Source organism: Cyprinus carpio, chromosome A1 (assembly GCF_018340385.1).
Source record: "Cyprinus carpio isolate SPL01 chromosome A1, ASM1834038v1, whole genome shotgun sequence".
NCBI classification, from domain to species: domain Eukaryota; kingdom Metazoa; phylum Chordata; class Actinopteri; order Cypriniformes; family Cyprinidae; genus Cyprinus; species Cyprinus carpio.
This window is the reverse complement of record NC_056572.1, coordinates 22,670,734-22,698,019: the sequence shown is the minus strand read 5'-3', so window position 1 is coordinate 22,698,019 and position 27,286 is coordinate 22,670,734. Positions and strand designations below refer to the sequence as shown.

Sequence of the window (27,286 nt, the reverse complement as noted above, 5' to 3'; positions counted from 1 at the left end):
TCTACACACACACAAACATACACACACATTAACAGTATACAAAATCATTAAAATTGTATAAAAATAAAATTTAGACTTTCAGAATATCTTTTTTTTTCCCCAGAAAGGACGGCAATCTTATTTGTCTTTTATACATAATGTTTAAATCAATTATGAAAACATATTAAATTTAATTTTTGTGTTAACATTTTTAGTATATTTTAATATAATTTATGCCACATTGCCACGTATTATAATTGTTTTTTTCACTCCAACAGAAGGCGCTGTTGCTACTATTCAGCTATATCTATAGTTATTTTGGCAAGGTAAACTAAATTAATACTTTGAAGAAGAAATTTTCAAAAGTTTCAAAAACATTAGATGCCCTGACCATTTTTCTTAAACCATAAAAAAAAAAAAAAAAAAAAATCCTGGCCAACCACATATTCCTTTAAGCATTTGTCACAGATATCACAAATCTGTGGCCCCATCAATAAGAACTTCAGAATTTCACAACAGTCTTTTCTTGGTTTATATATTTTATTCCTGTGTTTTATTTCTATAGCAAAATTATTTCCTTACTGGTCTTAATATGAACTTCTCTGCCTACAGTGGGTAAGAAAGAAGAAAAAGAGAGGAAGGGTTAGAGTGAATCCAACACTTTGGGGGGCTGCCTTGTGCTGCCTTAAATTAGCCGTACAATGGATTTCCTACCGTGACGAGCTTTGTGCTGTCACTATCTCCCTTGTTAAGTATTACCTGCAGTGCTTCAGTAGGTTAGCTGCACTTGTGCTGTGTGTAAGGACAGAGAGAGGGAAAAACGTAGTAGTGTGATCAAAACCAAGCATTGTGAAATCAAGGGAATCAAATCTTGCTTGGACACTGCAGTTCATCTATATATAAGTTCATGCAGTGCAGCTAGCTATAAAAAAATATGCCTGGTTGTCTGCAAAGAGGAAGGCTGAGTGCAGCAGGAGCAACTATGAAGTGCCTGTTTATATTGATTTCATTAGGATGTTATCTATCTAAAGTGGATGCAGATCCTTTTGACGCGTCTTTCCGTCATAGGCACCAACCTGGACCTACTGCTGAAACAATATTGGTAGCCAACAATGGGATTAGAGTTCCCTTTGGACGCTCTGTTTATCTGGACCCTATCAATGACCTTGTGACTGAAGTGCATGCAGGAGACCGCTGTCACATTACAGTCCTGGACAATGACCCACTGGCCCAAAAACCTGGAATGCTTACACCCAAGAAGTTCCCCTGATTTTTTGGATCAGATGTTGTTAGTTATACTCACTTTGGTTCCCGGAGTCCAAGCAAAGACCACATAAAACTACAGCTGAGGTATGACTCCCACACAGACACAGTGGTGGTTCCTTTCATTCTTGAAGTAGTAGTGGTCTTTCAGCAGCTGGAGATTCTCACTCGTAACATGCCTCTGGTTGTGGACAAGCTAAATGGGCTAAGCAACCCAATTGACAAGAAAACTTTGGAGTTTGCATTTGAAGATGGTGTCACTACATGTAAGGTGACCACACTGGTTGCTGCAGGCAAACTTCCCAGGTATGGTAGTCTTACTGATAACTCTGTTAATGGCCAGATGATTAATTGTGATGATTTTGTCAAGAAGGGAATTCAGTATCAACACACAGCAACCACCAACTCTCCTAACAGAGACTATATTCCAATGCTAGTGGAAGTACAAGATAATGATGGAAATACTATTCAACAGGAACATTTCCAGATAATGGTTAGAATCAAAGAGGGTACTGAAAATACACCACCAAAGCCTAGCTTTATATCTATGATGATGATGGAGATTGACCAATTTGTGATGACAGCCATTACTTCAGATATGCTGGCAGCTGAGGATATTGAATCAGATTCTGATGAATTAATTTTTAATATAACATCTCCCCTGGGCTATCAGCAGGGCTATATAATCAGCACAGATGATCAAAACCAGCCAATCACATCTTTTCATCAGAGAGATATTAAAGACCTAAAGATCGCTTACAAGCCTCCCTCTGAGGATTCAGATGTAGAAAGAATTTTCCAAATTGAATTCGAAATTGTTGACAATGATGGTGCAGTTTCTGATCCTTTTGCATTCATGATTGTTGTGAAGCCAATGAACACTTTAGCTCCAGTGGTAACCAAAAATACAGGACAACTGCTTTTTGAGGGTCAGTCAAGACTACTATCCAGCTTACAAAATTTAGAGATCAGCGATGAGGATAATCTTGATGATGTGAAGATTACAGTTGTTGATGGCTTAAAACATGGAGAGCTGACAGTGCTAGGGTCTCAAAGAAAATTTTTCACACCAGCTGATCTAGATGCTGGCATTGTTGTGTACCAGCATGATGGAAGTGACACCTACAGTGACAATATTATATTCAGAATGGCTGATGGCAGTAATGAAGTAGAGTTTTTATTCCCCATCACAATTGTCCCCACTGATGATGAACCCCCCATTATAAATGCAAACACTGGTATTGTGCTTTTCAAGAATGAAGTGATGCAAATCTCCCCTTTTATCCTGAGTGCCACTGACATTGACTCAGAGGATTCAACAATTAAATTCATACTAGAAGAGCCATACTCAGACATCAGTGAGCTATTCCTCAAGCAGGTGGAGCCTCCTCTGGATCCATCTGCGTGGAAATTTAGTGCAACAGATGAGATGTTTGAACAGGTGGTGACAGAATGGTTTCAGCAGGATATTCTGGATGGGAAGCTGTTCTATCGTCATAAAGGACCTCATAGTACCACAACTGTGATTGACCAGTTTGTCTTCAGAGTCCAGGATGACAATGACCCACCAAATCAATCAGGAGAGCATACATTCACCATTAAAATACATCCGGTGGATGACATTCCTCCAGAACTTTACCCTGGCACCACATTACACATGGAAGTCAAAGAATACGAGCTGACATTTTTGAAGAAAAAATATATACGTTACACAGATCTGGATTGTGATGACAGGGATCTTAAGTACACCATCCTCAAACCTCCTACTGACACAGATGAAAACAACCCTGTTCCGCTTGGTGCCATTGTGCTGACTGATAGCCCTGACATCACAATCAGTGAGTTTACGCAAGCTCAGGTCAACCACCATAAAGTGGCATACAAACCCCCGGACCAAGAGCTCGGTATTACTCCCAAAGTGGTCCAGTTTACATTCAGCGTGGAGGACACTGCTAGTAATTCAGTTGATGGAGTGTTTACAATCTTTTTACAGCCTGTTGACAACAAACCCCCTGTTATTACTAACACTGGTTTCACTGTTCTGGAGCGAAATACTTACATAATAACCAAAAAAGAACTGGATGCCTCTGACCAGGACACTGAGGATGAGAACATTAAATTTACTGTGACACAGATTCCTAGGTTCGGGCAGCTGCAATATTTAGGAATTGACATGTCTAATGGACAAACATTTGTGTTGGAGGACATTGAGAACAGCCAACTGGCCTACATTCACAGTGGTGAAGAATCACTTCATGATGTCATTAAGCTGGACATTAGTGATGGGTTCCATGAAGTCCCCATTGCTGTCAAGATCAGCATCAAGCCAGTCGATGATGAAACTCCAAAAATTATGTTACCAGCCGGTTTGTTGGGGGCGTCAATAGATGTACTTGAGAATGGCGTAACAGAAATCACCAGTAATGTTATCCAGGGTCATGACGAAGACACAGATGACCTCATGCTGACTTTCATTGTTGAGGAGCCTCCTAGGCTGGGAGAAATAATGGTGAATGGAGCTCCAGCTGAGCTCTTCACCCAGCAAGACATAATCAATGGTGTGGTTGTCTATGTTCACACTAGTGGTGAAATTGGTCCCATCAAAGAGCATGATTCCTTCAATCTTACCATATCTGACATGTCAAATGAATGGGTTGTTGGTGGCAACAAAGTCCAAGGGGTCCGTGTCCATGTCACCATTCTCCCTGTAGACAGCATCCCACCTGTAGTTAGTGTGGGCAGCCAGTTTGTAGTAATTGAGGGTGAGAAAAATGTTATCACATTAGAGCACATTCAAACTGAGGACATTGACACTGCTAATGATGATATCTTGTGTACTATAATCATTCAGTCCACATCTGGCTATGTGGAGAACATTTCCCCAGCTCCTGGCTCTGAAAAATCTAGAGCAGGCACTGCCATCACTGCGTTCACCATTAGAGATGTTGGTCTAGGTCACATCTATTATGTTCAAAGCATTCACAAGGGTGTGGAGCCAGTAGAGGACAGATTCACTTTCCGCTGCTCCGATGGAATTAACTTTTCAGAAAGGCACTTTTTCCCCATTGTCATCATCCCAGCCAATGATGAAAAGCCAGAGATTTTCATTCGTGAGTTTGTTGTCATGGAGGGGATGAGCTTGGTTATTGACGCTCCTATTTTGAATGCTGCTGATGCAGACATCCCAAATGATGAATTAAATTTTGAAATACTTAAAAACCCAAAACATGGAAACATAGTTCAGCAGTTGAGCACTGGAACAGCTCCAGTTGTAAAATTTACATTAGAGCAGATCAAGGAGGCTTCCAATATTGTTTATGAGCATGATGACTCTGAAACCAAGGAAGACAGTTTTGAAATTCGACTCACTGATGGGAAGCACACTGTTGAGGAGAAGGTCATTATAATGGTCATTCCTGTTGATGATGAAACCCCAAGAATGGCCATCAATGATGGCCTGGAAGTAGAAATTGGAGAAACCAAAGTAATAAGTAACAGAGTCCTGAAGGCCACAGATCTAGATTCTGAAGACAAAGAACTTACTTACATTATCCGCTACGGCCCTGGCCAAGGCTATCTTCAGAGAATTACCAAACATGGACTTGTCATTGGCAACATTAGCATTGGAATGAATTTCACTCAAGATGAACTTGACAAACAGTTGATTCAGTATGTTCACACAGGCCAGGAGGGTGTCCGTGACCTGCTAAAGTTTGATGTAACTGATGGTATCAATCCCCTCATTGATCGCTACTTCTACATTAATATTGGCAGCATGGATATGGTCTTCCCTGATGTTATCAACAAAGGTGTGACCCTCAAAGAGGGAGGTAAGGTCACCTTGACCACTGACCTTCTCAGCACAAGTGACATCAACAGTCCAGATGAATATCTAAGTTTCAGCATCACTCGTGCTCCTAGCAGAGGCCATCTTGAAAGTACCGATCTCCCAGGGGTGCCCATCACCACCTTCACTCAGCTGCAGCTAGCTGGCAACAAGATCTACTATATCCATACGTCTGATGATGAAGTGAAGATGGACAGCTTTGAGTTTGAGGTGACAGATGGCTACAACCCTGTCTTCCGCACCTTCCGTGTATCCATTACAGATGTTGACAACAAGAAGCCAGTCTTGACGATCAACAAGTTGGCGTTGGGGGAGGGAGAAACCAAGCTGATCACACCCTTTGAATTGACAGTAGAGGACCGTGACACTCCAGACAACCTGTTGAGATTTGTAGTGACTCAAGTGCCAGTTCACGGTCAGCTTCTGTTCAATGGAACGCAAGTCATTGCATCATTTACCAAGCAGGACCTAAACGAAAACCTTATAACTTATAGGCATGATGGCACAGAGACAAATGAAGACAGCTTTTCTTTTACAGTTACTGATGGGACTCACACTGAATTTTATGTTTTCCCTGATACTGTATATGAAACTCGTAAGCCTCAGGTAATGACTATTCATATCACCATGGTGGACAATGGGGTGCCTCAAATCCTTGTAAACAAAGCAGCACCCACACTTAGGGTTCTTCATAATGGGCACCTTGGATTTTTGATTACAAGCAAAGCTCTAAAGGCTGAGGACAGAGACAGCCCAAACAAAGTGCTTAAGTATGTTGTAACGGAGACTCCTCTTCATGGCTTTATCATGAATTCTGCTTTGGGCAATGATAGCATCAAGTCATTTTCACAGGGTAAGTAATTCTAGTTTACCTTTTTGTTTCAGAAATATACTATGCCAAACCTGTCACTGTTATTTAAGATTTATTAATCTCTAACTTCTTATACTCTACCCTTTCTCCTTATTAGCTGATATTGATGACATGAAGATTTGCTATGTGCTTCTTGATGGGTCCAATGCTACAAGTGACATATTCTACTTCACAGTGGAAGACAATGGTAAGAATGTCTCTTTCTTGCCCCTCTCATTAACTGGAAGTGTCATGTGTCACTAAAGCTACTGTAGGAATTCTGAAGCTCTCAGTTGCTCATTTAAATCAGTTTTGCTGAAGGGGACTTTTTTTTAGGTTGGTTTATAATTAGCAGAGTATTTCTTTATCAGATTCATTATTAACCAATGTTTGATTTTATCTGGTAAAAATGGCAACACTTTCTGAGTTTAAATGTCAGGTTTGGAAATCATACTGTATGCCACCTTGTCATGACACACACAAACATGCTTTCAGACATGAAAAAGGAAACAATGACAAAAAAAAAACTTTTTAAACTTGGATGAGCCTGGACAAGTTGGTAGATCTTTGTTGGTCAGTAAAAAATAACATTTGGCTAATGTGGAGTGAGGTTCATAATTTTCTTAACTGAATGCCTTTGCATTTCCCAGTAACCTTAAGCAAGGCTGTAGTTTTTCGTCCAGAACTTCATTTTTACTTATATTTGAATTTACTGCCAATGTTAATTCATTTGATCAGCACAAACAAGGTTGTGTATCTGTATGAAATCCTTAATTGTAAACTTTAAAAGGTGCAGACATTTGCTTATTAGTAGTTTAACTGATGGCACTTAAACTGCGTAGGAACTGGAGCATGTACTAGGGCTGGCACTGCATCTCTTTGGCAACATTTCAGCTGGAGGCAGTCACTGCTATAAGAGCCAAGAATGATACACATTTTCAGAGACCTAGCCAAGATGATAGAAACAATACCATCCAGACATAGTCCCAATTGAATCTGGTACTTACAAACAGTATTCTCTAAACAGTAATACTTTTTGAGTACATTTTACAAACCTTAGATTGACACTATCTAAAATTCATACAGCTTATAGTTAATGGAGAGGATTTGAACAGGTTCACACCCTAGCTGGAGGTGTATTTACATATACATTTCTCAACGTAACTCTCACCTTCTGTTAAGACTGAATTTACAATCTTTATGTGTGGGGTTCCAGAGTAGCTATAAATAAATAATAGCAATTTCAAAATTAACCAATATGTTTTCTCTTTCCAATTATTTTTCATAGTTTCTGTTTGAGAAACTAGCAAGTTTTCTAAGTTCTCTGCAACTAATAACAGATGTAACATTTTTCATGGAGGGCACCTGAAGTTTATCAATTTGTTTTTCAATACAAGTTAATAATCCTGATTATCAAGTACTGTATATTAAGCTTGTTTAAGTTTAAAGGCTTTAAAGATTTCTCAGACTGCAGTCAGAACATGAGGGTTCAACATGTTTGCACACAAACTAAGAAAAAGGAATCTGAGCTATAGACAGGCACAATAGCTCACTAATACACACTCCATGTATAGATCAGAGTTTCAAAGGCCAGAAGGAGTGAACATGAGGTGTGAAGAGGGAATTCCTGTTATGGATACCAGCAGAATGCTAGCCATAATATGAAAGTTATGTGCAGCGAACCACATGGTAACATTTCCATCACTTGCTGTTGGATAACATACCTACACAGGTCATTTGGCTTAATTCATTTTAACTTAATTTACTGTATGTTACATTTTCAACCAATTTGCTAAGTTAAACCACAAAGGACTTAATTTGAATTCCCATCCATCATTTCAAGTCAAGCTTATACTGTATATCTAATATATCTATATCCATCTTATATATCTATAGCTTATATCTAATTTTTAAACAAGCCCCACCATCAACTTGGTTTGTAAGTGTAATAAGATCAGAATAAATTTCAAACTGCCTATAGGTTTCAACTGAGCAAATACATATTTAATTCGCCAAGCTTTGTATAATTATTTATTGGTAAATTGCCAATAATCTAATTCATGTATTATATATTAATTTCATGTTCTTATTCTAAGCAAACGTAATAGTTTAACTTCCATTTGCTGTCAGTGTTCACATAAAATATACTTCTATAAAGTACAAGCTTAGGTTTCATAACAGAAATTACACTGTTTGTATTAGGGACATAACTCATATCCAAAGCAATGTTATATGATCATTTGTTAGATGGTGGAATGCATTTCCTCTGAGATTTGTGGCACCAGTTACTCTGACCCAAGTGTAGAAGTCATTGCAGAAAGGGATTTGTCTGTCAAGGAGCAGAGATCTGCTAATAGATCTCCTTTCAAAGATCTCTCTATGCTTGGCTGAAACTCAAAGCCATTACATGATATGCCGAAACCCTGGGGCTTCCCCTTGCCTAGTTCATTTTTTGAGCTGTAGAAGATGGAGAAGATTATAGGTTGGGCTGGGATTTTCTTCCAACAATTACTCAAGATAATCAAACATGAGTATTGGTAAAAAGCTAGGGAGCAAACCTCTGTTCCAAAACCTAGTGAGCTTTTGAAGCATCATAGGTGCTATGCTTGCCAAATTTTAACGAGGCATTACATGTACAGTATCTGGTCTACAAAGTCTTTCTCAAGTTTTGTGGTCTCTTTTTCAACACAGATGTCTGCACCTGATCTGTGTGCCAGACATGTAATCACCAAAAAGATTTACTGCTCATTGCTGCCAGTGGCATGCCACAATCATACTAAACACTGGAGCCATACTGTATCTCCATTGAACTATTTTCTCCTTGCAACTCTCCTATTTGCTAGAGGATATAATGTATGGTTCTGGGGTTATTCTTATCTCTCACAGATGGCAGACTTTTTCCTGTGATCTGAGCCTTGAGATCACCCTATGGTGCCTTTCCCACCAAAGAGTACTTTCTCTTGGTCTCTCTTCCTCTGCCTGCCGCAGACAACTTAGGTGACTGGTGTCAAAAGGGATGTGGCTGGTCTACCATGCCATAATTCATCACCCTGCAGTTTGGGGATCAGGTGCCTGGCTTTCGCAGTTGTCACATGGACAAGTACAGTACCTGCCAGTGTCCAGTTGTCAAATATTCCCCCTGTGGAATGCCTGGAATTACATGAGGCGCCTAACATAGACTTCCAAGCTTGGTGCTTGAAAGACGCCATTATTAGATGCAGAGGAAATGGCCAAAGCGTCTCAGGTCAGAAAGATGTGACCCATATTTAAATATGACTTCATGTAGCCTCATGAAATCAGATGGCATATATTTTGCATGTTTGGGATACTTAACATGGCCCTAGTTCTTATAAGTATAAAGGGATATGTATGTAGTAGGCCAGTTAAGTTTCGCAATATGCCCCTGGAAGTGAAAGTTGAAATCCTCACAGCATTGCCTCCCATGCCTGAGGCTCTATACATCTATTGACCAGTGGCACAGAGGTGAAGCATAATAATAGCAACAAAGCCAATCAATTCCTTGGGATATTATTACTGCCAGCTTTGAACAAAGAAATACTTATGGTTGGTAATATAATTGTTAGTTGTAAAGTCAGGAATTAATTAATTAATTACTGTGGGTTCAGTTCTTACATCCCCCCCCCCCCCCCCTTTCTTCTGCAATATCAAAGGCTGGGGTGACTTGAATAAGTGTGACTGTGACCATTACTTAGCCCTGCATTCTTTCTATATATTATTGCAGTCATAAATACCTCCAGAGCTTCAGACATCCCTCTGTGACGCCTAAACCCATTAAATGAGTTAGCACCACTCAGTGATGCTGATACTTACTGGGCTTTACTGCCGCTACAGCTTACAACATAAACCCTTAAATGAAATACTTTAACACCACAAAACTGCTATTGCATGGCTCCAATTCTCATGACTTATAGTGAACTAAAAACGGCACTGTGAGAAAACAATCTGAAACACACATGAGAAAACATTCTGCTTTCAAGGGAGACACTTTTGTGTTGTTTGTTCATTGTAGACACAAATCCCCCTAGAGTGTAGAAAGAAGCAGAAAGAGCCATGACAGTGGGTTTGGGCCACCCAGACAGTGCCTGCTGTCTATTTCAGTTGTTGCTCCCATGCACAAATAAAAGCTGACAAAAGGGGAGAACAAGGGAGGGGACACATGCAGGGAGTGAGGATACAGCTGTCAGTTCCCACTCTTGGAATCTGAAAACCACTAAGAAATGGTGTGAGAAAGAGAAGAAAAAGTGCACAGTCAGAAAACTGAGGTGGCCTCCACAGTCACTGTTAAACAGCACCTGCCTTCCAAACATAGCAATACAACTGTTTAGGAAATTGCCCCAGGTGACAGTCAACTCTGATGGCTAAATTCACTCTGGAAATGGGGGTACATTAGTGATAGTGGATCAAAACATCAGTTGCAAATGCTATGTGGTCGCTATGTGTATTAGCAACTAATACAATGCAATTCAGCGAAGAAAGTGTAATTTTTTTTGACGTACATTTGGAAAATCACAAGATTTTACCAACTAACTTTTTAGGGCTGTCAAAGTGAACATCAGCTCCAAAGATATTATTTAATGTCTAATGCACATTTAACCAATTTTATAGTATAACAATTTTTTCATAATTTTTTTTCATATATATATATATATATATATATATATATATATATATATATATATATATATATATATATATATATATATATATTCTATTTTAGAAATGTTTATCATTACTCTAATAGCAAGTAGAAAAAGATCAGTATGGCTTTAGCACAATGACAAATAAAAGATACTTTAATTTTGAAAACAATTTATGGTGACTCCATAATATCACACACCCACAAACTGGTCTTTAAAAATTTATAGCTGTTTTTGTTTTGGGTAGAGGTCTTTGGCAAAAACCCCAAAACGAAAATCCATTATGTAGCCTATTACAATCATCTTACAAATTCAATTAATCAATACAAATCAATTCTTAATTTATACTCTTCACTGCTTATTATCATGCTTTGTGATTATTGCTTATGATTATTGCTTAATGATTATTTATGTTTAATTGTTCCTACAGTACTTATTAACCTGTATTCATATTTTCTTATAGAATAATCATAAATTATTTCTGTGTGCAGAATTTATAGAATAGAGGGCCATTGTCTCCATTGCAAGTGAAATTATTTTCCATAATCTTGCCGACAAAGTGCCCTTATCCAGGGCCAGAGAAATGTCATAAGGCCTCAACGTCTCACAGGTGACTGCTGTATTCTTAACTGAAAGAGAGCTTTCAGTATGCATGTTGTCCATTTGATAATCCTCTAATACAGCCTCACTAAGCTCGATATCAGTTCATACTCAAACTGGGCAGTATGCCTGGGAGAATTGTCTCCTGAAGAAAGAGGCACTTGGCTAAGCTACGATATGGTTCACCTTCCATTAAGCCTTTGAAACGTGCTTTATTTTCTTCGCACTGCCACTGTGGGATGTTTAAAAAATCAGCTTGGTTTTAATTCTTGTTAATGTGCTCAGCTATGCAGCTAGATCTTAGTTGGTGCATTTGTAATGCACCACAGTATTCACACTCCCCTGAAAGCTTAACAAGAGATAAAACATCTAATTTGTATGAGGCTCCCTCACATCGTCTATGTCAATCAGCTTGTTTATTGACTCTTCAGCAATCTAGGGCAAAGATAAAAATGATAAATGAGTTATATATTTTTAGACAGAGCTGTCAGACACTTGAGCTTGGTCAAGGCCAATGTTGTCATGTCAAGCAGGTTTCCTGTACTAAAAGGAGGGTGGTAAAGAAGAAGGCCAATGGAGGACATGATAATGCTGTTTTATTGATTACTATAAATCAATCTCACAACATCTATTTCAAAATGTTTTTGGACACACTCATTGTGATTTGAACTACAATATTGCTTCTGCATATGCTCACATTAAAAGAGCAGCACCCATATTCAGCAGGATGTGTAAAAACTACAAGATAGCAAGCAGGTTTTTACACAAACAGCTTAAAATAAAAAGAGTTGCACTTTTTAGTTGCACATTTAAAATTGGAATGCAAACTGTTTGTGGTCCCACTTTATATTAAGTGGCCTTAACTACTATGTACTTACATAAAAAAAATATGTACAATGTACTTATTGTGTTCATATTGTATTGCAAAACACTTTTGCTGCTATTGAGGTGGGACATAGGTAAGGTTAGGGACAGGTTCAGAAGGACCAGAACAGCTTGAACCAAGAAATAGTGTAACATACCTTTTTCCTTTAGGGATAATCAGAGTCATGGGGTAGCACAGATTATGGCAAAATGGTATTGAGAATACTTTCAAAGTCATTAAATTTCTTTATCCTACTTCAGTCACTCAAGTTTCAGGATTGTATATCTCATCACTGCTGAAATCATTTAGTCCATGGAGAGAATCTAATCCGATTATATTTTAATCTGATTACTCAAAATGATAATTAGTCACTGAGGTATGTATTATTTGATGAAAAAGTGCTGAAATAATACTGAAATTTAGAATAGATTTCTATAACTCTATGTATTAAAAAGAAAAACGTTTAAAATATCAGTACATTATCTATTTTGTTTATCTCGACTTGAATATTAGCCTGCAGTTTGAAACACACATACATAAGTGTAGTACATCATTTAAGTCTTGGAGACAAAAGCTCAGACTGTTTTCTTTATGGTCCCTGCTGCCGTTTTCATCTCTTTCAACTCTCCATCTTTTGTGTTCATCTGCTCAAACCACAATATTCCACAACTGCCTTCTTTACACAATCATGGTGTGGGCTTTCGGCATTAACCTGACACCTTGTTGGAATCATTCCTGTTGAATCTCATTCATCTACTAACAAAAGTAGTAAAAAAGAAGGCAGTGTGAACATGAAATGTTGAGTATTGATTTTACAGTAGTAATGAGGAAAAGACAAAAAAGGGTGGAGAATGTCAATAGAAAACGAAACCACCCCAGGACATCCACAAGCAGGACTCAGGATCAAGTTGCACTCATTTCTTTTTATTTTTCTGAACTCGTTAGCAAACTGTGTGTTCTCAAGGTGCTCAAATACACATTTTGTCTTTTTTCATTGTGCATCATTACATTCATTGTGCTTTTCTCTATTTGAAAGGGGGAAACAAACTGAAACCACAACCGTTCCGTCTGAATTGGGCCTGGATATCTCTAGAGAGGGAATACTACATTGTGGATGAGGATGCAAAGTTTCTGGAGGTCACCCTCAAACGCCGGGGATACTTGGGAGAGACATCATTTGTCAGTTAGTACTTATCAAAAACTTTATCACCAGTTTTCTGTTACAAAATATTTGTTTAGGTTAAAAACAATGACAGGACTTTTTCAGAGGTTCAACAAAATTTTTAGTCTTATGGAGATAAAAATACAGTTCATTAAATACTGGAATCCTACACTCTAAAAAATGCTGGGATGTTTCAACCCAACAAATATTGACTAAACTGTTGGGTTAAGTTTTTAACCCAGCACTTGGGTTAGTCCATATTTGACCCAGAGTTGTGTTGAAACAACCCAACATTTTTTAGAGTGTAATAAAAACTAAACTGAACCTCCCTCATTGTCATGTTTGTATATATTTGGAGATGGTAAACAATGTTTATTTGCAGATGTTACAAGTTGGTCCTTCTGTGTTTAGAATTTTTACAGCTCTTTAACTGTGACTTACTGTGTCTTAAATTGTACCACAGCCTTTGACTGTTTCTTAAAGTATATGGTTAGCAGTAGTCAGCAGATATCATAAACTGTTCACTCAGTTTGAGTTATGTTTATAGTGTAAGGTCTAAAAAGTGTTTTCTTTTTTAAAGGCATTGCCACCAAAGATGGTACAGCAAAACAGGACAAAGACTTCCGTGGCAAAGCTCAGAAACAGGTCCAGTTTAACCCTGGCCAGACATCCGCCACCTGGAGGGTGAAGATATTCACCGACCAAGAGTTTGAAACTTCAGAGATGTTTGAAATCCAGCTTTCAGAGCCAGTGATGGCTGTTCTTGAATACCCTGATAAAGCCACTGTGGAGATTGTAGATCCTGGTGATGGTAATTATGCCATGCTTAATGACTTCCTACTTTGTTTATGTACTGCAAAACACATATTATTACCAGAGCGTGTGCACCACAATGGAATATGTAAAGTCTTCTCAGAAGAGTGGAAGCTTTTTGGCAGGACGAACTCCCTATTAATGCCAGTGGTTTTCAAATTAAATGTTCAACAAGCACAAATTTTCTTTTCTGCATACTTTTGGCTACCTAAGCTTAAATTAATATTATATAAACATATCTTATATGTTCACTTTTAAGCATGATAATTTCTCTCTTTTCAGAGTCCACAGTGTTCTTCCCTCAAGCAGAATATCGTACAGAAGAGGATATAGGAGAAATATTAGTCCCAGTACGCAGATCAGGAGATGTCAGCCAAGAACTAATGGTTATTTGTTACACACATCAAGGTGAGATCTATGGAAACTATTTTCTGTTTCGTAATACAAAATCACTCTAACCACACAATTATCTAATGATAGGATTATTCAAATATTGGCTATTGCAACTTACAGCACATCACATGACATTACTTCAGCTGTACTTCTGATGTATATTCTAAAACTGTAGTACTTCAAAGTCTGTTTCCATAAAAAACAAGAAATCCTTATATACAGGCAGTGCAACTGGAACCACCCCCAGCACAGTGCTCTCCTATTCAGACTACATCACGAGACCAGAGGACCACACCAGTGTTCTGCGTTTTGATAAGGATGAGCGGGAGAAGTTGTGTCGCATCATAATCATTGATGACTCCCTCTTCGAGGAAGAGGAGAGCTTCAACGTGTCCCTCAGTATGCCTATGGGTGGCCAAGTGGGAGCCAAGTTCCCCAGCACCAAAGTGGTAATCTTGGCCGATAGTGATGATGGTGAGTTAGTTAGTACTAAATAAATCATTTTATCCGTTTACACAATTTAAAATAACAGTTTTCCAGTTTTATTAATTTTTAAGTTTTCCGTGTCACATGATCCTTTCTAGTTGGTGCTAAAGTATTTCTTATTATCGCAGTTGAAAATGTTTGCCCTGCTTATGTATATATATATATGTGTGTGTGTGTGTGTGTTTTTGTGTGTTTGATTTTGTGTGTGTTTGTTTTTTTGTGTGTACATATTTATTTTAGGATTCTTTGATGAATATATATTTCCAAACAACAACATTTATTTGAAATATATTTTCTTTGTAACAATATATTTATACACACTAGTGCAAGCCAGACAAACTATATTCTGTGCATTTATTCTAAACCACAAAGAAAGTGCTTTCATGATTTTAAAGTTTTAAAATGACTTACTCATCCTCAAAGACACAAAACCATATCCTCCATGTTGTGTGGTTACATTGATGTCTCACCTGTTTCTTTATAGTTGTTTTCATACTTTTATTATACAAGCTTTGAAAGCATAGGTAGCCACAGAACAATCCATCTTTACTTTGTGATCACACCACTGTCGTCCTTGGCAGCATTGGTAACACAATAACCCAAAACAAGTTGAAGAAGCCCATTTAAGGCCCCATGACCTCTGTAACAACCCATAAACCTCAGCAAGGGTCCTGAATAAGCTTTGTGAACATCCTGTTCATGCAGGATTTAGGATTTATATGCATTACTCAAAGGAACCACAGTCCAAACAAGAGACAGTTTGCAATCTTTGAATTCAGTAAATTGAAAGATTAATTAAGGAATTTGCCTTTTGTTTGCATATATTCAACTTAAACCAAATATCAGTATCTGTTTATCTCTCAATTTTCAATAAATCCTCAGAGTGTCTTCTTCACTCATAAAAACAGTCTAAAGGCCTTTCCACACTGAGCGTGATGTGAAAAAGCGAGGCGAATCGCCGATGTTATGCTTTCATACCGAGGGCAAAACAATTGTTCACCTTCTGCTAATTCCTGCCTGCATGCTAGGTTGTGCCGACCAATAACACATTTTTCCTCAGATATGTATCTCGTATATGGATTTAACATCTAAATTAATATGAACAAAGTTTGGCTCTACACCAGAAACACAAACTATATGATGCTTACAAGAATAGGCTACATCCTAAAATATAATTAGAAGTAAAATTAGCATCAAGCTACACTTGAAAATGTATTTGCTTAACTTACCCACTTTAAACCATCATTGAGTGCTTGTAATAACTTCCGATTGTGATTTATTGTTGATTATGATTCTGTAATAAGCAGACACATGCACTCTTTGTATTAATAATGCTACACTGCTAATATTTGTCATAAACATCCTTTATTGCTATAAAAATACCATGAGCTACTTACAAAACACATAGGGAAAATATATTGTCATAATCTTATGTACTTGCTTTCTTATTTTTTTTCATTTGAAAAGATTTGTCGGACTGGTGCAAAAAAAAAAAAAATTGCAATGTTGGTGAGCGAATGTTCGCGGTCTATGTGGAAGCATCCATAGAAATGTATTGTTCTACTCCAGCATGCCATTGCATCTGATATTCAGTGTAGAAAAGCCTTAATAGTTGCAAACACTCCCATCCTCCACAATTTGCCAAATTACCCCAAACAATATTTATGTGTAAATAATGTGTCTACATGCCTAGACCTTATTTTTCAGAAGAAAGAAGTAAAGATTAATGTGCATATTGTAGTTCAGCGTCTTGGTGGGTCTGTAGGGGCCCGGTAGTATATTTGTGTCTATTTGCAGGGGGGATGGGGACTCTGTTGGATAGACTTGTGGTCTGGATGCCAGCCAGAGTTGGAATCTTTTTGTTTTGACTCTGACTTGTTGTCTATGGAGGTGTCACTACTCTCCTTTTTCTTTGTATGGCCCTTCAAACTTACAGCCTCTTCCCCCACCCTAGAAAGCCCTCTGCCATCTGCATTCATTTATCATGATCGTATGCTGATAATACTCTGGAAGCCTCTCAGACTTCACAAACACATGCACACACAAACATAAAAAAAATAAAAATAAAAAAAAATAAAAAAATAAAAATTCAATAAAAATAAAAAACTCAGACAAGTGCATCTTGACTGGAGTAGACTCAATGGTCTGGTTTCATCACACAGACAGGACTTTGGAAATGATGGTAGGTTTCCTGTGCTGTCATGGGGGTGATGGCAGATCCAGATCTTTGTCTGAAGCACTAATGGGTTAAAACATCTCTGTGTAGGATGAAACACAACCAAAAAATTCTGAAAACAATGGCTTAAAACATAGTTTTAGCTGTTGGAAAAAAGGGCACCTCTTGGCTTCTGTGTAGCTGTAGGTACTGCAGGGCCACAAAATTCTTTAAAAATCTTGGATTCCAAATCTCATTTCAATTTTTTTTCTTTTTTATTAATTACAAAAGCAAAACTCCCATGACCATTATCTGACCGGAACATTATCAAATCATGCTTGATGACATGGATCATGAGGTTTTATGCCAACTTGTGGAGTTTATGTCAGCTTGACAAACTATCGAATGCTAAAATTCCTTCAAATTTAAATAGATTGCTCTGGATATGGAAAATGATTTTAAAAAATTTACTGAAAGTTGACTGATCTTTCCCCTTGGTACAGAGCCATCTTTCTATTTTGGAGAAACTGAATACATGGTGGATGAGAGTAATGGTTATGTGGAGGTGAAAGTGTGGAGAACTGGAACTGACCTTTCAAAGACAGCCACCGTCACAGTCCGTTCCAGGAAGAGTGACCCTGTTTCAGCAGAAGGTAAAAAAAAGTTAGAGTTGTCATAAACAACAATAGCTGATATCAGATTTTAAAAAATAATAATAATAAAATAAATAATAATAATATAATTTTCATGCATATGATTACCCCCCCTCCCCCTTCTCTCTCCCTCCCAGCGGGTCTAGATTATGTGGGAATCAGCCGTAACTTGGACTTTGCTCCAGGTGTGACCATGCAAACTTTTCGTGTGACTGTTCTCGATGACCTTGGCCAGCCAGAACTGGAGGGACCAGAGACATTTGAGTTGGTGCTGCGTATGCCCATGAACGCAGTCCTTGGAGAACCTAGCAAAACTGTCATCACCATCAATGACACAGTCACAGACTGTGAGTAAAGGAATATAAAAATATCTATAAAAAAACAAATACTCCTTTTTTGACAATTTCGGAAGACATCAAAATGCAGATAAAATGTAAATTAGTGCCAATCCAAAATTCCAAACAGAAATGTTAGCTGAGTGATACTAGTTGATTAATCAATGCTGGATATTTCTGCAGTGCCCAAAGTCCAGTTTAGGGAGGCAGAGTACAAGGTAGATGAGGCTGATGGAGAGGTGAAGGCAATGGTGTACCGCAGTGGCGACATCAGTCAGAGGTCCACAGTCCGCTGTTACACTCGCCAGGGATCTGCCCAAGTCATGATGGACTATGATGAACGACCCAATACTGACGCGTCTGTCATCGTGTTCCTACCAGGTTTCTTTTTTCATCGTGTTTCTCGACCAGCCTTTCATCTATCTACACTCTCATGATTTGCTCATCTTGTGTATCTGCACGTTTACAGGGGAGATCGAGAAGCCATGTGTAGTGACTTTAGTGGATGACGCAATCCATGAAGAGGATGAGGAGTTCCGCTTGGTTTTGGGCACACCTAAGAGCAAATCACCATATGGAGCTGCAGTAGGGGAACAAAAAGAAGTTCTGGTCACCATTACTGACCATAAGGATAGTAAGTATTATTTTTCTCTTCATCCTTGACAAATATCTGCATAAAGATCTTGATGAGTTTCTCTCACAGCAAACAAAACAAATTTTCCACCCCAGAGTCCATCATCAGGTTTGCTGAGATCAAATTCAGTGTTAAAGAGCCACAACTTCCTGGAGAGATTGCTGTAGTGAAGATTCCTGTCCTGCGTCAGGGCGACACCTCCAAGGTCTCTGTGGTGAGAATTCACACCAAGGATGGCTCTGCGACGTCAGGAGAGGACTACAATCCCCTTTCTCAAGGTTAGCAGAAGAACCATAAATATAAAATCCCATAAGATGCCATACTATTAGCATAATTATTTTACCACGATCAATAAAACATTTAACATGCTGTTCAAAAGGAGTGGAGAATTGACACAATTACAGTCATAGATATGCATAATGGTTATCTAATTCCTTTCTGTATATCTTTGTTTGTATGTCCTTACAGATCTGGAGTTTAAAGAGGGTGAGACAGAGCATGTGGTGGAGATCCAGGTTCTCTATGATGGACAAAGAGAGATTCGTGAGGCTTTCACAGTGCACATGAAGCCTGATGAGTATATGGTGGCTGAGACACAGGTCAGAGACCATCATCTCTAAAAATACCCCCAGAGACGCCACATCGCACACTCGCACAGACACACGCTAACGTGACTTTCGTTTCTAAAATAGCCATGTGGCAGCTGCCTCTGTCAGCAGGAGCCAATCGCTGTCTCCAGTCTCTTTCAGAGGAGTCTGTATGATGTAAATGGTCATCAATAGACAGTGACCTATAAATATGAACATGTACAAAAGCCATTTTTGTGGGCTTTTTGCTATCTTGTTGACAGTGAGAGTCTGAGAGACGACAGGAAATGATACTGAGAAGAGCTCTTGAACTAGCCAGCACATAAACGTCACTTACTCTCACTCTTACTGAACATTTAAAATATGTTCAGAGCTTTACTACTTAGACTACTATACTGAACTACTGTATATTGAATACTATTACCCTTTCAATACTATATTGAAATGCCCTGGGGCTGTATATAGAAAAATCTTCTTGATAAAGAAGTTACAAAATTCGTTAAGATAAATTTTAAGTTTGTAAGAATGTTCCAAAGTACTTTGGTGTTATTTCACTGTATGGCAGTTGTTGCCTCAGTCTCACTGATCAACTCATTGAAAAACACTTCTTTTTTTTTCGCCAACAGATTACAGCAACAATCATAATAAGCATATACACAATTTTTGCCATGACAGGCTTGACAGGAGGTTAGCTTTCACTATCTTGTTTTTTAATGTGCTGTGCATTTTAAAGAATTATTTATTAAAGAGCCTGTCTCAAGACAGGGAGGTCTCATGCATTCATTTGCGCTCTGTTTACATTATCAGTGTCACTTCTGAGTGTTCATGCACATCTCTAGTAATAGTAATATGCCAAATGTTTTAATGTTTAAATATTTGAAACAACCCAATAAATTCATTAAACAGCTTACATTCTTATGTTATGTCTTTAGAAAAAGAAGTCAAGAACTGTTTTTAAGAATACAAAATAGTCTTAACTTTTGTTCAGAATGCTTTTAAAGAATGTTTTGTGAAACTGACCTGAATTACAAAGACCAATATTTTGTCATAAACATGAGATATTGAGAGATGAGATAAATGAGGTAGCCTAATAAGTTGTCTTTTCCTCTCCTAATTTTTGTAGATGAATAAGGCCATTGTGTACATCGAAGAGATGAATAGTGTGGCTGATGTCACATTCCCAGCAGTGCCTCAGGTGGTGTCATTGCTGCTGTATGATGATACAATTAGGGCCAAGGACAATCCCCACCCTCCAACCGGCTATCCTGTTGTGTGCGTTACGGTGAGTAATGCCATATACCGTGTGTATATACAGTATATATATCTTTTTGATTTCTTTACATTTACCATATAAAGACAAAATAGCTTCAGAAAGTAGGAATGTATAAAAAGACACCTTACAAAATGAGAAGGCAAAGTGACCTCATCACATAAAGGCCAGTCAAAATGAAGTAATTGGACCAATAATTAAATGTTGTCATTCAACAGTTGTAGTCTCTCATTATTCCAAAAATCAATAATTCTGATATTTTCTTGTGTCTATGTTCTATCAGGCATGCAACCCTAAATACTTTGACTTTGACAAGACTGGCTCCATTTGCTCGCTGGAGAACATCAATGACACAATGACTCAGTACCGATGGATGGTTAGTGCCCCTAGTGGTCCGGATGGAGTCACCAGCCCCATGCGAGAAGTGGACACCAACACCTTCTTCACTAACACCAAGTCCATCACCTTGGACTCCATCTACTTCCAGGCTGGTTCCCGCGTACAGTGTGCCGCCCGAGCCTTCAATGCCAATGGAGATGCTGGGCTCGAGCTCAGTTCACCCATTGTGGTCATCAGCCGAGAGGAGGGTGAGGCTATTGTGGCCACCATGAGTTGGACTGCTCCTCAATTCTTTAAGAATTATTAATGTAAAATTCAACGAAGTACAGGGTTTTGTGTGTTTGTTTTGCAGTTTTCTGAGAATTCTAGGAAAATTAATCAGTTTAAAATTTAATCAAGTTGTCTGCCATCCTTAGGCCTGTGTCAGCCTCGTATACCTGGCACAGTGGGTGCTGAACCGTTCTCTGCTAAAATCCGTTACACCGGCCCGGATGACCCTGACTACCCCAGTTTGATCAAACTCACTGTTACCATGCCGCACATGGATGGTAAGGGACCATCACAAACAATGCACTATTAATTAAGCAAATGTCAATCAAAATGTCTCAAAATTCAGGGTATTAATCTCCACTGTTTTTCCTCAGGCATGCTACCCGTTATCTCCACACGTCCCCTTTCAAACTTTGAGCTAACCCTTAGTCCAGATGGCACACGAGTAGGTAACCACCGCTGCTCTAACCTCTTGGATTTCAACGAGATCCAAACAGCACATGGTTTCATCACTGACGCCACAAAGAATCCAGAAATTATTGGCGAGACTTTACCGTACCAGTACAGCGTGGCCATCCGTAGCACCAATTCCCTTCGATTTTACCGCAATCTTAACCAGGAGGCATGCCTGTGGGAGTTCAGTAGCTACTACGACATGTCAGAGCTTCTGAATGACTGTGGGGGATCCATTGGCACAGATGGACAGGTAAAGATTTCAAGAATCTGTGTCACTCAAAGCTATGTTCAATCAATATTCTCAGCCAATGTAATTATTAAGGTAAAAAAATAAATAAAAATAAAAATCTATCAAATTCTCTCTCTCTCTCTCTCTCTCTCTCTCTCTCTCTCTCTCTCTCTCTCTCACTCTCTCTCTATATACATATATATATATATTTCATCCTTGCTGACGAATATATACATTTTTTATATTTTATATATAGTTTTTTTTTTTGTGGATATTTTTTTGTTATGAGAGAAAAATATTTTTATATATTGTTTTTAAATTGTTAATTAAAAGTAAATAAATAGAGTTTCATGTCTGGAACTACAGTTGGTTATAGAAAAAAAGAGATATATGCAATTTGTTATTTATGAAATTTTTTTTTGATAATGATTTTCATAGGGCTATTTGAAAATGTATTTCCAGCTTCAACTCCCCAAAACAGCATTTTTTATCATTAAGACTCAAAAGATTCTTGAACACTTTACACAAACATGTTTTAATGTGTTTTCCTCTCTTCCTGTGTCTTCAGGTGCTGAATCTTGTTCAGTCCTACGTAACCCTGCGGGTGCCTCTGTTTGTGTCTTATGTCTTCCACTCTCCGGTTGCGGTTGGCGGCTGGCAACATTTTGACCTAAGTTCTGAGCTGCGGCTCACCTTTGTGTATGACACTGCCATCTTATGGCAAGATGGTATTGGAAGCCCACCAGAAGCTGAGCTGCAGGGTAAGTATAGACATGCCATACTGCCACAACTACTGGAAGCACAGATTTAGCTACAAGTATAGTGATGCATCAGAAATTCAAAAATGAATTTAAATTGACATGAATATAGATTTATGCAGCTTTTAAAACATTTATCAGTATATATCAGTCTTTGTCTACACATAAACCAAAGAAAGTCACTGTAACCTGTCTGATGTTATCTGTGCAATTATTTTTATAGGTGCCATGTATCCCACCAGCATGAGAATAAACGATGAAGGCCGTCTTGTTGTCAACTTCAAGACTGAGGCTCGATTTAGGGGACAGTTTGTCATGACTCACCCAGGTAACCTAAAATACACTGACAAAGGCACAGATGGGCACAGACACGCTCATACCTGTTGACAGGCGCTCTCCTATCAATTATGCTGTCAGAAGCTGTCCCGAAGAGATGCATCTATAAGTCACAGTAGTACAATATACCTCTAATGACAGTAAACTTCCTCTGTCATGACCCTCCTGACAGAAACCTGTTAGAGACAGTACATTTCACAAACTTCTCCATTCTTACTTCTCACTTTATTGGGGGCAATGAGAAAAGAAATGGTTCTGAGATTTGGTGCTGTGGATGGCCAAAACATTTCTCAGTATATGTTTCCTTGTTTACACTTTTTTGTTTTGTTACTGTCAAATTTATAATAAATATTATTGGCTGTTTTTAACATATTTTGGAATTACCCTTTACTAACGCAGTAAATGGACACCTGGCAGGTCTTTAAAAATGATGAGTGATCTGTCTATCTGAGTCTGAGCTCACGCCGCTTGTAAATTTAAACATGATGCTTTTTTTTTTTTGGATCGTGTTTGTTTTGGCGCGCTTGTTGCCATTTATTTCTCATGTGGCGCCTTGGTGGAAAATACAGTCTCAAAAATTACCTCATACATAGCGATGCATTTCACGCGAGTGTCCAGACTTCTTTCAAACCGAATGTGAATTCATCCTCATCAGTGCCAATTCTGTATTAATTTCACTTGGTTGTTTCTCTTCTGAGCTTCACGCCGTATTAACTTTGGCAGTGCATGACTTCTGATTGGTTGATCAATACACCGGCAAGATATTTATGTTTTGTATATATATATATATATATATATATATATATATATATATATATATATATATATATATATATATATATATATATATATATATATATTAATTTGACTTGATAAAATAAATTACACAATTTCTAGATAATAGCAATATTAATTTTTTTTTTTTTCTAAATTAATAAATGTGTCAAATATTATCTTAGATAAATGTTAGCTACTAAAATAAACTGGATTCTGATTAATAGAGAGAGAGAGAGAGAGAGAGAGAGAGAGAGAGAGAGAGAGAGAGAGAGAGAGAGAGAGAGAGAGATCTTTCTTTCTGAAGTTGTTCAATTCAAATTTTAAATATCTGGGATTTGTATTGGCTTTCAGGAACCACTTTGTCATCAATGGTAATGTCAGCGGACCATGCTGGACTCACATTCACTCTCTCCCTGATCAGAACTGAGCCCACTTACAACCAGCCCATGCAGCAATGGAGCTTCGTTTCTGACTTTGCTGTAAGTTTTGTCCTATTTTCGACCTTTTTGTTTCTTTTAGATGGTCAGGCATAGTATTCGGAAATGTACGTTATAGATTTTATGAATATTACAAAAGTAAACTGATCATATGTGTGTGTAGGTGAGGGACTATTCCGGCACCTATACTGTTAAGGTGATTCCGTGCATTGCTTCACCTAACGGGGAGTTCAGCATACCCCCTGTGTGTCACCCGCGGGAGCCCCTCACCTTCGACATGGACATCCGCTTCCAGCAGGTTGCTTTCAGCTTTTTCATTGACGTGGAATTGGAATAGGAAATTGACCTGTTTATCATTGATTCAACTATATATATATATTGTGGTGATTCTCAGGTGAGTGACCCTGTAGCAGCAGAGTTTAGTTTGAACACACAGATGTTCCTGCTGTCTAAGAAGGAGCTGTGGCTGTCTGATGGCTCCATGGGTTTTGGAGAGGGCACAGACACTGCCTTCATGGAAGGTACAAGATTCCAAGAGCAATATAATATAATTCTTTTAATATTAGTTTAGGAGAAAATAGTTTAGTCCCTGCACTGAGTGTGAAACCTCATTCTAATCGGTTCCCTTATAGATTCAAACATCTATGGTCGTGTGATGGTGGACCCAGTGCAGAACCTGGGTGACTCTTTCTCCTGCAGCATAGAGAAAGTGTTCCTTTGTACTGGCACAGACGGCTACGTGCCAAAATACAATCCTACCAATAAAGAGTATGGATGCCTGGCTGATGCTCCATCCTTGCTCTATAGACTCAAGATCCTGGTACATTTTTTTCTCATACCCTTCTTACATTACTGTACCTTTCATACAAATATTTAATATGAATGTAGCTCTCTCAACTATGTGGATATTTATTTGAATAGAGGAGATCAAAATATCAATGACATATAAGATTGTCCATGATAAAGAAAAAATATTTTATATCAATTTTTTAAGTTTAAAAAATATTTTTGGTTTCAAAAAAAAGTTTTACATTATCTTTTTTTTTTTTTTTTTTTACGAGGGGTGGGGAGGGGAGTAGTTGTAATAATCAATGGGACAGTAAAATATAATTTAATGACAAAGATTTTAGAGAATTTTATTCTTTTAAGGAAGTATTTTCCTGCATCAGGACAGTTGTATCACCTTGACATTTTGAGTTTATGTAGATTTTGATACAGAAATAAAAAACATGCTCATTATAGAAGAGGTGTTTTCAAGTCATTGTATGTAACTGCATGTTAATTAAATATCTGTCTTGTGTTCACTGAATGTATGAACTTGTTGGTCTTTGAACTTTAGGACAAAGCTCAGCCAGAAACTCAAGCCACCACCTTTGGAAATGTCAAGTTCGATGCCAGTCTTGCTTTAGATACCCCTGGAGCCTTGCCTTTAGTCCGACAACCTGGATCTGATGGTTTCACCCTGTCATCATCGCCCCTCTTCCAGGTCAGAGTTTTACCATGTTCAAGACAGTAAAAACCAATTTTAAACCAGAATTTTGAGCCTTCTTTCATGTTGGATTCATCAGGTTGCTGCTGGCCGTGAATGGTTCATCCATGCCATCTACGCACTCCGTTCTAGAGAGAATGCCAGCCGTGGTAAAAGAAGCCTTGAGTACCACCACGCTATGTCCTCCATTGCTGACTCTGGCACCAAATCCCGAAGCCGACGTGCAGTACCTGACCCAGAAGCTTTCGAGATCGGTGCTGAGAATAACCGAGGCACCAACATTCAGCACATTGCCCTGGATCTCTCAAACAGACTCCGGGTGAGTCAGCCATGGGGTCGTGAGAACTACCTGGAACACCCTCTGGTGGAGGGGAGCCTGGGTAAGGGGCCTGGTTCAGAATCCTCTCTTCCCACCGGCATGTCCACATTGTTGGGGGTGGCTGGGCTCATCCTGCTGGTATGCCTGGTTATAGTTCTGGTGGTTCTCTTGATGCGATGCAAGAAGAAAGAGAAAAAGTACCCACCTTATTCCACTTCATCCTGCACAGCGTACAACGGGGAGCCCACGAGACACAATGTGGACAGCTCTGAGGTCTAAACCACCTCTGTTCATTAAGACATGCCAAAACTAACTCTCACCATGGTGCTCTTCTTCCCAAGTTGAAGAGGCAGAAAGATTCTGAGATATAAAGCCTCAGTTCAAATTTCAACATCCAAATGTAGCTCTCCACAGCTTCAATGAAGATATCTTGACTCCAAGACTCTTAATTTTACTTGGTTAAACAAAAGGAAGTTGCTTGTTGCCTTTCTCTTAAGATTAGGTTTGAGCTTTGTAGTACTAATTTTATTTTAGCATGCTTCCATCGGTAGATCTGTGAACCAGATTTGGCCACAGTGAACCTGCTCAGACAAACAGAGTGAATCTGTGCTTCAGCTTGTGACAAACTCTAAATATCCGCAAATGTAACAAGCATTGCTCCGTTATGGATAAATTAACTTATTTCAAAAAAAGTTCCACTGTAAATAAAAAATAAGGTAAATTCTCCTTGGCATGAATGCATATGCTGGGCATCAAAAGCCTCATTTAGTAACCTTTGCAGTTTGAACTTGGCATTTTTTTTTTAAATTAGTTCATTTTATTTTCATTCGATATGTAACAGTTCTTCTTCAGAGTGTGTGTGTTAGATTTGTTATGCAAATTGAAAGATGCAAGAACTGGCTTCTTCAAATGTTTATGTAATAAATGTATCTATTTTTATATGTTCCATGACATGAAATGCTGTGTACAAGAGCAGGTCAGCGTTCGTACATGACCGATGTGTTGCTATTCAAAGGGAGCGTGACGTTTAAAAATATTAACTCAAGTTCGTAACTATTCAGAATGTACTTATTTTTATACCTTTTCAGGATGTTAAAATGTGGTTCAGAATCACAGATTAATTTTGTGTACACACAGCTGCCGGTTACATATCTGGTGTTAAAAGGAGAGGTGCCAACAAAAAGTAGTACATGATAAAATACACCCTGATGAAACTTGAAAAACGTTTGACCCACAATTATTTTTTTTCCCCATTTAAAATAATCATTACAGATTTACAAAATTAAAGCAAACAATGTTTAATATGCTTATTATAATCTCACACAG

General features: G+C 38.3%; 1 pseudogene; it reads left to right on the top strand.

The window, feature by feature from the left end:
- The first annotated feature begins 751 nt into the window (after positions 1–751).
- Positions 752–27,286, top strand: LOC109058264 (annotated as a pseudogene).